At 34.2% G+C, this 14,630-nt stretch overlaps 1 long non-coding RNA gene across 2 annotated transcripts; it reads right to left on the bottom strand.

Moving 5' to 3' along the window:
* Positions 1 to 1,899: 1,899 nt before the first annotated feature.
* LOC115228914 lies at positions 1,900 to 14,214 on the bottom strand. Of its 2 annotated transcripts, none has more exons than XR_005004126.1 (4): positions 13,955 to 14,214; positions 12,759 to 12,894; positions 9,478 to 9,672; positions 1,900 to 2,123 (listed from the first exon to the last, which is right to left on the bottom strand). It is a non-coding gene; the product is annotated as an uncharacterized LOC115228914 (long non-coding RNA). The 2 variants fall into 2 exon arrangements; XR_005004124.1 differs by lacking the exon at positions 1,900 to 2,123 and adding an exon at positions 2,155 to 2,444.
* Positions 14,215 to 14,630: the final 416 nt, after the last annotated feature.

Genomic DNA, 14,630 nt, shown 5'->3' with positions numbered 1-14,630 from the left:
ATGAAATGCTTGTTGATGTATGATATTGACATACTATATTTGATGGCATAAAAGATGCACAAGCATATTAGACATACCACAATTTCAGCAGCACTCAGGAAAAAAAGTTTTTAGTGCATTAAAGCATGTAATATTTAAAGCAACTTTGCATATAGGACTCAGGGTGATTTTTTAAAGACTTTATTTTACATATATATATATATATATATATATATATATATATATCAATATGGTACTTCAGAAACCAAACATGACTATCACAACAGTGACTCTGATAAATATAGTAAAATAGGATAAATGAATATAATGAGTTGTGATACTGATGTTAATTGGACCTTATTGGCTGCATTATTTTTACACAAATATTTTAAATTTTCACCTGTATGAATTTTGTGTTCATTGTATTACCCTTTTTTCTCATGAAGAACGTTATTTTTTTTACTTTTTTTCTGACATTTTATCATCTTCATCCTACAGTATGTCTTTATATGTCCTATATTACCACAACGAAAACTCTGCTTTTTTAGATGGACAATTTTTCCTCAGGTGCATACCACCATATGCAAAACATGGGTTTGTTGTATTTTCAGTAAACACATTATCTCTATTCAGACTATTCCACTTTTGCAGGGTTATATCCTGCTTTTGCTCCAGCGTCCATTTCAGCAGTTAGTCCCTGTATAAAAATGAGGCATTTGAACATCTGGACTTAATTTATCCAGCTTAAACTTCTCAAATTCTGTGTTTACTCTACCATCAAATGTGATAAAGTCTTTCTTGTTTTTCTCTATGTTCAAACACTTCCAGTGTGTGTAGAACAATAAGCTTTTTATCACGGAAAATTTTACACAATATATCAATTGTGTCATTAAAGTTTATGTCCAAAAGTTATTTTGGGAAGTACAAAATGATTGTATCGTTCATGTTCTGTTGGCACCAATTTTCTCAGGATTGAGCAAGTTTTCATCTTGTTGTCCCAAGTTACATTCTTTCTCAAAGATTTGCTTATATCTTCTGTAGTATGCTTCAGGTTCATATTTGAATTCAGTAATTGAATTTGCAATATAGTCTGGCAAGAACATTTTTCTGGCTTTCTTGATGATTTCAGTAATTGCAGTATTTGTTGCTGTAATATTGATTGTTGTTGTTGCTCTTGCAGTTGTATCTGCTGTTGTCATTCTTTCAACTGTTGTTGTTGTGGTTTTCGCAGCTCAAACAAACCTGCCAACAAATTGGAGTCTGGTGCAGCCTTCCTACATGCCACCCTGGTCAAACCATCCAACCCATGCCAGCATGGACAACAGACGTTAAATGGTGATGATAATATATACATGCAAAACAAAAGAAAGCAAAGAGTGGAGACTTTCAGATGATGAATATTTCAGTCTGTTGACTAGTCACAGAAATAGCGTTCGTAATACTTTTTTTCGTTCGGCTTAACAGCCCTTCTTGTCTTGTTATTTTCCTTGTCCTGTCTTTTACTGCTTATATTTTGTACTGTCGTTACTGTCCTGTTTTTGTTACCATTTTTACCCCTCTGCAAAAAGATCTCAAATTTTATTTGATTTGCTTTTCGCAGGAAGGAAAGTTTCTATCGAAGATACGTCTCGCCTTCACCTTCGAAACATAGAGTAGATGAAACCATGGCGACTGAAGAAGGGGTTTTTTCCTTGTGTTATTTGTCCTGTACTCTATTTTTTTGTTGTTTAAGAAAAATGTCCAGTTCCTTGGGTTTGTGTCTATGTTTTCGTTTCTCATTGTGTTCGATGTTTTTTTGGTGTCCTGTACTCATATATGCGTGTATATATACATGTAGAGGTATGTACGTACATATATGTATATATATATGCATATGTTTTATTTATTAATATATTATATGACGGAACGCACGCATCCCTTTCTAAGTAAGATTGTTCTTGATATATATATATATATATATATATATATATATATATAAATGTATTATAGGCTTATTTTAGTTTCTCTCAGCCAATCAACTCACAAGACTTTGATGGTCCAAGGGCTATAAAAGAAAATACTTGCTGAAATTGCCACACAGTGGGACAAACCCAAGATCATGTGATTGGGAAATAAACTTCTTAATCATACGGCCATACCTACACCTGAAATCCAAAATGTTTTCATGATTAGTGCTACTACTCACACTTATGATCATGTGATAAAAATTTCTAACTAAAATGTGAGACTAGACGTGAGGAAACATTTCCTTTCTCAATGTGTCATTGGTGAATGGAGAAATTTGAGAACCAAAGCTGTAAATGATGTAGATGTTAATGATTTCATATCTAAATTAGTCCCTATATTTTCACCAGTAAAAGTACTTTTTAAAGTTGAGATGGTTGGTTGCCCTATTTTAGGAACCAACAAATTGATACAATAACCTTGTCAATTCTGAGCTCAGTCTGATCCAATCCAATCTGGATCTGGTAAAAAGAAAGAAATAGTAAATAAAAAATAAAAATAGCCATTTCCAGTCAGATTATTGATTAAATATGAAAAAAAAAAGTAATATTTTTTCTAAGCAGTATAATCTCTTAGATCTAGTGAATGATATTTTCACATATTTCCAAGAAGGGATTATAGGCACTAAAAGATTCATGTCATCTTAGAAATGAAAATCTTTCCTCAACACAATATTCAATAAAGAGAAGCAAGAATACTATAGTGCCTCTGTAAATCTAGGTCCTCTTTGTATATATAAGAAATATAGAAATGTTTAATTCAAATTTTTTACTTTACATCAAACTTGTAAACAATTCAGATTACATATTTTGTATAGAATCCTAATGTTCACTTGACTGCTTCATTGGATGGTGACACAATGATTCATAAGGATGATGTTTCTAATATTTAGCTCCAGTTCAGCTGTGATCCAACAACCAATTGCCAAGGTCAAGGTTGTCCAAACCATGACTATCCTGCTTTTTTTTTTTTGTTTTTTGCAACAGGTGTACCTAGGACTACATTATCGAATGTGTTCTTTTTAAAGACAGATATGCTGATAGAGGGTAGTTTGTCCATCATCATCATCATTATCACTTAATGCCTATTTCCCATGCTGGCATTCATTGGATAATTTGACAGGGTCTAGTGAACCACGGGACTGCACTGAGCCCCAGTTCAGCTCTGGCAGGATTTCTATAACAGGATGTCCTTCTTAATATCAAGCACTTTGAGTTTATGGGATGTTTTTCTCATTTTACCTGCACTAGTGAGGTTGTCAAGTAACTAGCCAGACAGAAAAAGAAAAAGATTGCTCAACTAAGCAAGGGGAAGTATTTGAGAAGTGGGGATTAATTTTTGGTTGATAATATTTAACAGGTTGATCCACCATGCAAAAACCACCCGCATTTGCTTCAGAGGCTCATGGTTAACTCAGTCATTGGCATATTGTGCTCTGTTGTCTCCCTACCTCTCTCACTCACACATGCACACACAAAATCCTATCCTTTGTTGCAGGTATTTGGAGTTAAGATAGTGCAATGCAACATGTTCATCCATTCAAGGTTGATAAAGTAAAGTACTAGTGAAGTACTGGGGTCAATATAATTGACTTGTTCCCCTCCTCTTAAAAATTGCTAGCCTTAAACCCTGCCACGGACTGATATCTCTTTCAGGGGAAATGTTGAGATCTCAATCAGTTATATACATGGAAACTGGATAACTAACCTTATGAGTTCTAGGGCTCAAGAAAAAAAAATCTATGACAGTAATCCGAGTATCCAGTAGATCATCATCATCATCTTTATCATCATCGTTTTAACATCTGTTTTTCCAAATTTGCATGGGTCAGATAGAATTCATAGAATTTCTACAGCCAGATATTCTTTCTGTTGCAAAAACTCACTGGTTTCCAAGCCAGGTAATTTTTACCCATGATTTACGGAAAATTATAAATGAAAAGCACTTCTTGTATGACAGTGACACTTATTTACAAATATCATATGTTTACAAATATCATATGAAGTCAAGTCAAGGAGGCACACAAACACATCTATATTTCAAGATATCATTTAGATGCAGTGATATTGATAAGCTATCAGAACTCAATAAACATATGCTTCAGAATAAAGCATTAGTTGAGTGCAGAGCATAATTTGAAATTAAATAAATAACAAGGGAACAGTTATTACGTAGTCAGCATCATTAGCTTGCAGTTGTTTCTGTTATAAGATACAGTCTACTAAGAGCTGAGTGCTTGAAGGTATAATGTGATGCACAAGCACACAGCTTTGAGTGCACTGCATCTAATAGCAGAAATAGCTGTAACCTAAGGAAGTTGATTAAAATAATTCTAGCTCTCTTCTTGTTTATTTAATTTTATATCTGTCTCTGTCTGTCTTTCTGTCTCTCTCTCTATATATATATATATCTATATATATATATATATATATATATATATATTATATATATATATATATATATATATATATACATATATATATAGAGAGAGAGAGAGAGAATATTCAGTTTCCATGTACCAAATCAATCCACAAGGCTTTGGTTACTCTGAAGATATCATTAAAGATACTTGCTCAAGATGCTATGCAGTAGGACTGAACCTGAAAGCATGGGGTTGACAAGTAAACTTCTCAACCACACAGCCTAATCAGAAATAATAATAATAAAAAAGAGAGAAAATGTGTAATTTCTTTCTAAGAATTGATAAATAATTAATTAGACTATTATAATTATTGCAATCTCGATCAAAATATTACTTTTCTTGCTATCTTTAATATTTAATTTCTTGCTAATTGTTATAACGAAAATACCATTGTATCATTTGTTATTGTCATCATTAACAACTGATAATTTAATTATTCATTCGTCTTACTTGAAACAGATATTTTTATAGTTAACAATAGATTCTTTGCAGTAACTAAGATAGGTATGGCTCTCTTCTAATGTCAACAGATGAACTTTTAGTTCTCAGTCTTTTTAAATAGAGACAAGATTTAAATATATTTTACATACAACACATTAAGTACTACTCTAGAAATTAGCAAAAAAGATACAATAAATAAATAATTAAAAAAAGAACATCTTCCTTCTGATAGATAATGATTTGTTTACTGAACTCTATACTAATGTTCCATAATCTATTAGGTTATTGGGATAATACTGAAGGAATTTTTTGTTATGTAGCACAAGAACAAGGCAATATGGTAGAGGCTCTTTCTTTCTAAGTTATATTGATCATAGTTGAATTTATGGAGACAAAGTTTATAATTTTCTTTTTAAATGAATCCCATTATTTGAATAAGTTAAGTGAAATGGTTCTGCCCAAGAATTAAGCCCAGGTTGTAGACTTGACCCATTGGAAATTTACTTTGTGATGTTCAACAAGTAGATTATCATATTTTGCATTTGGTTGTGGGAGTTGGGGTAATTTGTTTTTATATGATTTGGTCAGACGAGGAAGGCTAGTGCTGATGGTATTTCTCAGTATCTCTGAAACTGGAAGGAGAGAGGGATGAGGAAAATTATCTTCAGTCTGGGGACCTAGACTGAATGCTTGCGATGGGGAGTGTGCCACTGAAGGCATCTAAAAGCCAGTGATGTTGAACAAGATACTGTTTGATAGCATAAAAGATGCATGGGTAAATGAAACACATGGGCATATCAGATGCATTCCAGTTTCAGCAGCGCACGCTCGGGAAAAAAGTTTTTAGTGTATTAAAGTATAAAGGCGGGTCAGCTTCCCACATAGGATCAAATGCGATTTTGTTCAGATGTGTTTTTTTTTTTTAAATTGCATCCTATATGCCATCAACTATGGTAATTCATTTGTTGATACTAGAAAAAAACGAAGGAAAAAAAAAAATAAGAGGCATACACTAAATAGACTAGAAACTTAATGAGGGTAATTACAAAGCAGCTAGTATATTGTTGTTTCAGCAATTTGTTGTGCATCTAATGTTTGATATTTGAAAAATAGATGTGACAAATGCTTCTGTTCTCAAGATTTTTTGTATATCCTATCCAGTGTAAACATTTCATTTTCTGTTCTCTCTCTGGGTCTAACACAAAATACTGATATTCTTCATGTGAAAAGATTGTATTCTTTTATTCACCTATAGATATTATCAAAATGATTCAATGTGATATTCTCTTCAGTTTAGAAGGCCATCTTTTTTCTTTCAATGAAAGCAGCATCTATTCCAGATGGTAGAGATAGAACTTCCACAACAATCTAAAATAAATATTTGGTACAGTACGTCTGTGAACTCCTAAGACCAACAATAATATAGTAGTATCATGGTTATAGAATATCTCTTGAAAACTGCTACTCCTGCTGTCATTTCTGTCTTAAATATATTATGTAAGCAGTGCATTTTATTGTTTATATATCAAGTTTTTGTAGCAAACTACTACAACAATTGTTCTTTGTATATCAAGTATGTCGTAGACCAGTGTTTCTTAAACTTTTTATTACTTTATCAATCCACTACCACCAACGCTATTTCCCCTAACACAGATAATAACCAAAAAGTAGTCCCTTATATAACACAGTTTATTGCTAAACACAAACAGCTTTATATTAATCTGACTTTATCATTCTTAAAATTAACACACTTTAGCATTCAGGTTACTTAGTCAATGTAACACTTATTTATTCACATTTTTAGAAATTGATTATGTATTATCTTGTAGCTTTGTGATTTCGAAGATGTGATTATTTATTTTTAGAATGATATTGTAGAATAGGTGTGAGAGGCAGAATCTGGCGAGTTTGAAAATAAAACAGGTAGAATATTTGGGTTGGTTAGTTTAATTTAAAGTAAGGGATTAAACAAAATAATACTAAAAAGAGCAACAGTGTAACAAACCTGTAGATAGATCTAAAAATAAGGAGATGATGTGTGAAGAGAGAGGGGGGAGAGAGAGAATGTACAGTGACAGAGATGGATGTCAGAGGAATGTAGAGGTTGCTATAGTGTGTGGAGAACAAAGAGGGAGTGCTGATGGCAAAGAATGATAGCAGATGAGAGTGTTAAAGATGAGATATAGCACTCCTAAAATGTACTTCATTGGGGAGGGAAAGATAACTGGAGGCACAGAAAGGGTTTATCAATGGAAAATAAAGAGGAAAGGAACAATACTGAGAATGAGGGATGGATTTTAAAAGGAAGTTCCCAGGAGAGGGGGTGGTAATTGGCTCTGTGAAACGAGTATTGTTCTTGTCAAACCAGTCTTTAAGTTTTCTTGCCATGAAGCCATGAAGGTGTAGAAATGTCTGCCTTTAGAGTACATTGTGTTTTCATCAGTGTTGCAATGTTCTAGGTTTATAAAGGATATTTTAATCGAAGCACTGTTGAAGTAGCTTTGTTTTTGCTGAATCTGAGAGAAACACAGAGTTGATTTTCTGTTGGCATCATTTCTGCTATCGATATTGCTTTGAAATGCATTGCTTGGAGTCAACCAGTGAAAGTAACCTTTTCCTTATGAAGACTCAAGGTGGAAATCTGAGCAAGTGTTACAACTTCACTTACCTCCCACGTGTTTTAGGAGCACTCCGTCGGTTACGACGATGAGGGTCCCAGCTGATACGATCAACGGAACAGCCTGCTCGTGAAATTAACATGCAAGTGGCTGAGCACTCCACAGACACGTGTACCTTTAACGTAGTTCTCGAGGAGATTCAGCGTGACACAGAGTGTGACAAGGCTGGCCCTTTGAAATACAGGTACAACAGAAACAGTAAGAAAGAGTGAGAGAAAGTTGTGGTGTAAGAGTACAGCAGGGTTCACCACCACCCCATGCAGGAGCCTCGTGAAGCTTTAGGTGTTTTCGCTCAATAAACACTCACAATGCCCGGTCTGGGAATCGAAACCGCGATCCTACGACCGTGAGTCCGCTGCCCTAACCACTGGGCCATTGCGCCTCCACCTCCCACGTGTAGAGCACTGTGAAGGCCAAAGTCCAGCAAAAGAAGTAAAGTTGATCACACTTTCTGTGGCTGTGATGGTGAATGATGGTTGTAACAGTTTGCTACCTTGAATTGTCTTACACTAATTTAGGGCCAAAAGTATCTCAGTCAAGATTGTTTCTATGCTCAAGAAAAGAAAAATGCATAAATATGTTCCAGATTGCTCTCTCTTTCTCTCTCTCTCAAAGTCCACCGATGATTGTCTGGTGACAACAGGATCAGTATTGTGACATTTGGGAACTGCTAGTCATGAAAAAGCATAGACAGTAGTTGTACAATGGTTGCTAGACATTTGATCTAAGATAGAAGTGTCTTCCAGCAGATGCATCAAAGCAACCCTTATTAGGGTCAGTTCTGTCCACACTGCATTGGGAAAAAGCTAGAACTGAATCTCTGTATTCAGAGGGATCACATTTTTACGTGCAAAATAAATAAAACTAAACAAAATTTGAATTTTGAAATATTTGAATACTTCACAAGACCAGAATGACACCAAGGCCTCAGTTCTAGGGAATTGGTACATTTCGGTATTGACAGTATTATAATCCTTAACTATTGAAGGACAGCTGAATCCAATGTGATAGTGGATAAACCGTTTTTTGGAAGGGAAAAACTATCATACGAGCAGTATTTACATGAAGCAGGCTTTGTGGCTTACAGTGATCTGACTGACTGGTTACATGAACTTTCAGCTGGCATCTGTGAAAGATGAAGGACTTTCTGCTTAAAGATAGGTGACAGTCATTAATGTATATGCTAACCACATTTAATATAGATACGGAAGCTTAAGAATAATTTTATGTTAAGTTATATTGCTTTCTATCCAGAGTACCAAAATAAGATAAAGTCATCTTGCTGGACAACATCAGTGTCAGGCTTGGCAAAAATTTGAAGCTCTGGAATAGTACAATTGGGAAAAAGGGGGCACAGGAAAGAATAATTGAAATAGCATAATGCTCCTAAGTGTAAGAAGCAAAACTTGAAGTGTTCTCGGAAGCATCTGTACTCAAAGTACTGGCCTGACTAACGATATCAACGTATGGCTCTGCACTGACAAGCATGTATGTGAACCGACCACATGTCATGACATGCTTTTACATACAATTTACTATACGAACCCACCTTCACACATAAAATAATATTTTAATTAATTTTAATAGACATAAATTATAAAGTGGCCCAAGGGCTGAGATGCCGATTAAAAATAAGATAAAAGTAAATACTGAGTTCTATTTATCCCATTTGTTCAACCAAACCTCTACATACAATGATAGTTATTTCACACATTTATGTAGTAGTAATCAATGTTTGATTCATGACGAACAATATTCACCAACGGATGGTCAACTCTGTTGTGTAAGATATCATTCTTATACATAACAGATATTTCAGACATCTAATACTGTTGAGATGCAATAACAGGGTTAACTCAGCCAAGAAAGGCATAAACGTTATGCCGTTCACATTCATCTGTTTTATTTTATAAAAGAGATGTTTACTGGAAAAATAAAAGTTGTGACACTTACGCATTTATTGAGAGATTTAACAGAGTAAAACAACATTACAGAAATTGACTGAACTTTGGGTTGCTGACTTGAATCGCGCATGTGGAGGACACCCGCCTACGCCCACACACGCACATGCACGAGTCTCTACGCTGGAGAGGGGAATTTTATTCCGCATGCTAATTTTAAAGTTGCTTACTGACAGTCTCTAAAAACCTGTATGGAAACAAAATAATAAAAAAACATATATATAAAACTGAAAACTATATCAGTAAAGTTTAAGTTGCCAAGCTATGGGTTTGCAAATTAAAGATTCGTTATTTTTCTCGATATTGACGTGTTGTTATCCATTTGCATAACAGCTATGCAACGGGTTGTCATGCACTTACAATTCCCCATTCATATTAAAAAGGTCTATCTTCGTTTTACACGGGCGATCGAGCTTTTAGAAACAGCAGCCAAATCTCCCTCTAATCACACCCGACCGGCGCAGAAAGACGTAATCAATAAAAAGTCCTGGTTATACTATAAATTCAAAAGTGTACAGACTACGATTAAAATGCCTTACTCATCAGGGCTAAAAAAGAAAAGGAAAAAAAAAATGAACATGTGGATTTATACATGATTTAGGTAAGATATAGCAAGATCAATATGGTAATGGTTTGGTGCAACAGCATTTCTCGAGTCAGTTTCGGTTGCCACTTAAAATCACTGTATTTTACAATACCAAAGCTCTACAGGAAAAAAATTATCTTGTAGGGAAAAGAAGCTATCGTGTAATAATAGCATTTCTTAAAACATTTGTAGCAAACATTTCGGGTAATTTTTTTTATTCAATAAATTAAAAGTTAACAAAGTTAATACTGATAAGGGTACAATTATATGGTCAATGCCGATGGAAAGGCATGAACGCCGTAGATATTTGTTTAATTTTGAAAATGTCATGTTTTAAATCGACGTAAAGATATAAACCAAGCAGGCTGTCACTTTGTAATAAGCGTAAATGTCTCAATCTTCTTTCCCCCTGTTACCTAATATATGAGACCTTGTGCTTATGCAAGACGTCAATACATTGTTAATACCGCCGAGAAAAGGATGGACATTACGCAACCTCATTTTGTCTCCAAAATTTCAGTGAGTCGCGTCGTCTTGTCATAAGTAATCAATATTGTTAACGAATTAGAGACCTGTCAATATATCAAGATGTTAACAAATATGGGGACTATATTACACATAAATTAAACAGGAATATATCAAATTAATAATAAATTGAAATTAGAAATTCACTATTAACTAAAACAAAAAGCGGTTTTATAAAAAAACAAAAACAAAGTATTTGAATGAATGAATGAATGAATGAATGAATATACACGCGCATACATAATCTTATTTGTATATACACCCTCATGTATTTTGTACACATATCTAGATTATCACAAGATACAGTGTACGGGAAATTGAATTTAAAAAAAAGGAATAAATAAATGACTGAAAATTGATATTTTCTTTAATTTTTGTCTCCTTTCCTCACTAGAGCAATTGCAATTATCTTCTCTCAGATTCAAGTGTAAAATATCTATTTTCTTAAAAACTTGACAAAAGCTTTCTGAAATAACATGCGCGTGTCATGTTATTACGTGTTGTGGACAGGTACGTTTATTGATAATCCACCATAAACGCACATTTGTTTCATCTATTCCGTGACCGCTGTTATATGATGTTGTCAGTGGAACCTGCGACCGGGTTTCAATATCCAGCTGGGAACTTAGCGTCGCTAATGACATTACGGAACAAGCTTCTCTTACTTCTTCGTTAACATATCCTGCAACATACCTATCATAAAAAAACAATAACCGATTTCTTCTATTACCCGCCAAATCATACCTATGTATATATGAGAAACAATGATGTGGTTCTCCCATACCCGCCAAATCATACCTATAAAGAAACAATGACGCATCCTGTCCATACCCGCCAAATCAACGGTTATGTATTTCATTGTTGTTCAACATGTAAGCGCACCTTAAACGCAGTCTCTGAACTGTTTTGAAAGGGCCAAGATCCAGTTTAATTAAAAATCTAGTAGGCTATTAATGAATGCCTGGGTATTTTGCATATTTTAATTATCTATTTTATTATTATTCTAATTAATAAAGGTAAATACAAATGACATAAGATAGTTGCGCTTTAATGGTAAAATTGTCAGAGTAAGCGAATGATTTTACGCGTGTTCAAAGGTTTGTGAAAATATAGCAGTTTGAAACGAAGCCTCAACTTGTCAGTAATAATCGTTTAGCTTTCATCAAGCAAAATTATAATTAAAAGCATTCTAGCCGTGACCGTCCAGTTTCTCCAGTTTATCTCACACTACAATGTCTTTTCCTTTCCTCTTTTCATTGAACGATAGTAGCTTGTGTTCTGAAAGATTTTCGCTACTATTTCTAGAAGGTCGAGCGACCACATAGATGCTCCCTCATTGGCTCGTGTGTGTTGGTAGTTGGCTTCGGTACTGAAGAGAGAAGCATGTAAGCTGTTGAATAGTTCTGCCCAACTACATCAAGGATGGGCCAACACTGAAAAGCATATTTCCTTCTCTCTCTCTTTTTTTATTGTGTGTGTGTGTGTGTTTGTTTTTGCAATCATTGATTTGGCACTTTCATATTCATCGGCATTTTCAGCGAAGAACGAACAGCTCGTTTCCGAGAGGTTCTTTTTTTTTTTACCTCCTCGACGCGATGTCTTAAGAAAAATTAGTGCTTTTACCGTCGGAGGATTTATCAGAAGCTTCTTTCCAACATTCTCAACGAAGATTCTACATGAAAATACTACACAAACAGCTACCAAATTTCGAAACGAAAGGCAAATATAGTTTTATTTATTTGATATAAGTGATGTATGATTGATCAAACAAATTATCTATCTATCTATCTATCTATGTCTGTTTGTCTGTCTATCTATCTATGTCTGTCTACCTATCTATGTCTGTTTGTCTGTCTATCTATCTATCTATCTATCTATCTATCTATCTATCTATCTATCTATCTATCTATCTATCTATCTCTTTATCTATCTGTCTCTCTCTCTATCTGTCTGTCTGTATATATATATATCTCTCTATCTATCCATTTGTCTGTCTGTCTCTGCCTATCTATCTATCTATCTATCTATCTATCTAAATTTTTTGGAATTTATTTACAACCTTATAAAGAAAAATGTTATTGGAGGATCTACATAAAACAGGTTTCTGATAAAAGAACTATATAAAGCACACCTACACAGATATGCTTCGAATTCATTCTCACCTCTGTTTATCAAAAAAAAAATATAGTGTATAAAATCCAGTCAGAGGAATTGAACGTGTATGTGTGATATTTTCAGTTTCCCTTGCTCACCTGCAGTGCACCATTTTCTTCTCACGTATGAAGCTCCTGTCACTTTCTGTTAAAAGAAAACAAAGGTCTTTAAAGTAAGCCTTCGATGTTTTTTCCACATGCTAATTCCGAAAGCACTCTGAGTAAGAGGGAAGAAAAAGAGTGGGGGTTATAGTTTATTTTGTCCCTTTTAAATATTTGAGACGACCCCAGTTAGTTCCGTTTTTTTTTTGCACTTGGCTCCCAGTGCACTATCCGCTTATTCGTTTTTAACTAATTGAATTTCTTAAAATTAAATACAATTTTCGGCTCACCTTTTCTAAGTAGTTTTATATTTTCTATAAGTATTACAACTTCTCTCTCATACCCACAGATATATAATTAAGGAAAATATAGAAAAATATATCCCCCGTTTCTCCACCCCCGTGATTTTTGAAATTTTCATCTAATCTCCGCGTAGGTATTTAATTTCTCCCGTATATGAATGGAATGTTCGGCTCCACTGTCCGTATTTATTGCATTTATTTCTTTTTAATACAAAACCTGCTTTGAAGACTATAACAGCAACCGTTGCTAGATTCAGTCGAATTTTTCTTTTTTGCTACGCATTGAGGGATAAACACATAATGTGGTGTCTGTCAGGAGGAACAGACATATTTCAGTCAAGCTTTATAGATATGCATGCACTTTGCTAAGAAAGGTGTGCTACTGCATCGCTCTCTCCCTATCTCTCTCACTCTCTATCCCTCTTTATCTATTTGTCAATTCTTTCCTCTTTCCCTCTTTATTTCTCTGTTCTTATCTGCCTCTTACTCTTTATTCCTCATCTATTTATCTCTTTCTTTGTCGTTCTCTCTCTTATAAATATTAATAAATGTTAAAATTATTCCGAAACTGTTGTGACAAGTGGTAGCAGCGATCTTTAAAGCGAAGAATGCCTGGAATGGGCCACGCCTATTTTCATAACCGTGCTATTATTATTACTCAAAGCAGTTTATTAAGGCACAAGTTGATAATTTGCAAATAACCCGTTTTCCTATTATTAACTATCTCATGCAAGAGCCATTTCATGGTGAAGTATACGTTTTAATTGATTAAATTGCTTTAGCGATATGTCTACTGCTTACCTCATATTTCATTCTTCAACTACGTCCATCTTTTAACTGTTGCAATTATTCACTTTTTCTTCGTCTTCTGCTGGTGATTAAATATGTCTATATTTTCCCTTGCTATTTGTTCAATTTTTATTTTGATTTCTTCTCTCCCGATTTCTTGCTTAATGAAGTGTAAAAAACATTTTGAACTATCAGCCATTAGGGTAGCCATTATTACCTATCACCAATGCAATTTACCTTTATTTCCAGATCTCTTGAAATATAGACGCGCGCGCGCGTGTGTGCGTACATATACGCGCGCGCACTCATGAACACTCCAATATATAGAAACACATTGATATACACAAACACATATGCTGTGTGACTATCTTGATTTATTGGAAAATGTCGATGTATTCTGATACACCAAATATATTATTCAGAATATTTTTACTTTGAAAATTGACATTTAGTTTTATCATTTAGCTTTGTTTTAAAACAGTTGATCGGATTGAAGAATCTGTCGAAATTTAGTCTTTGGTAGTCGCTGTTAACATCCAGTAAAGAGGGAGAGGAGAGGAGAATATCAATTAAAATTGATACCAATTTGATAGAATCCTATCTGATTAATCAATCAGAAATGACAATATTCAGACGAAAATCCAAAAAGTTTTCAAATACTTAGTTTTAATGTTTTTTAATGTTTAAT

Source organism: Octopus sinensis, linkage group LG2, assembly GCF_006345805.1.
Source record: "Octopus sinensis linkage group LG2, ASM634580v1, whole genome shotgun sequence".
NCBI classification, from domain to species: Eukaryota; Metazoa; Mollusca; class Cephalopoda; order Octopoda; family Octopodidae; genus Octopus; species Octopus sinensis.
The sequence above is the reverse complement of the archived record's forward strand: the minus strand, read 5'-3'. Positions and strand labels throughout refer to the sequence as shown.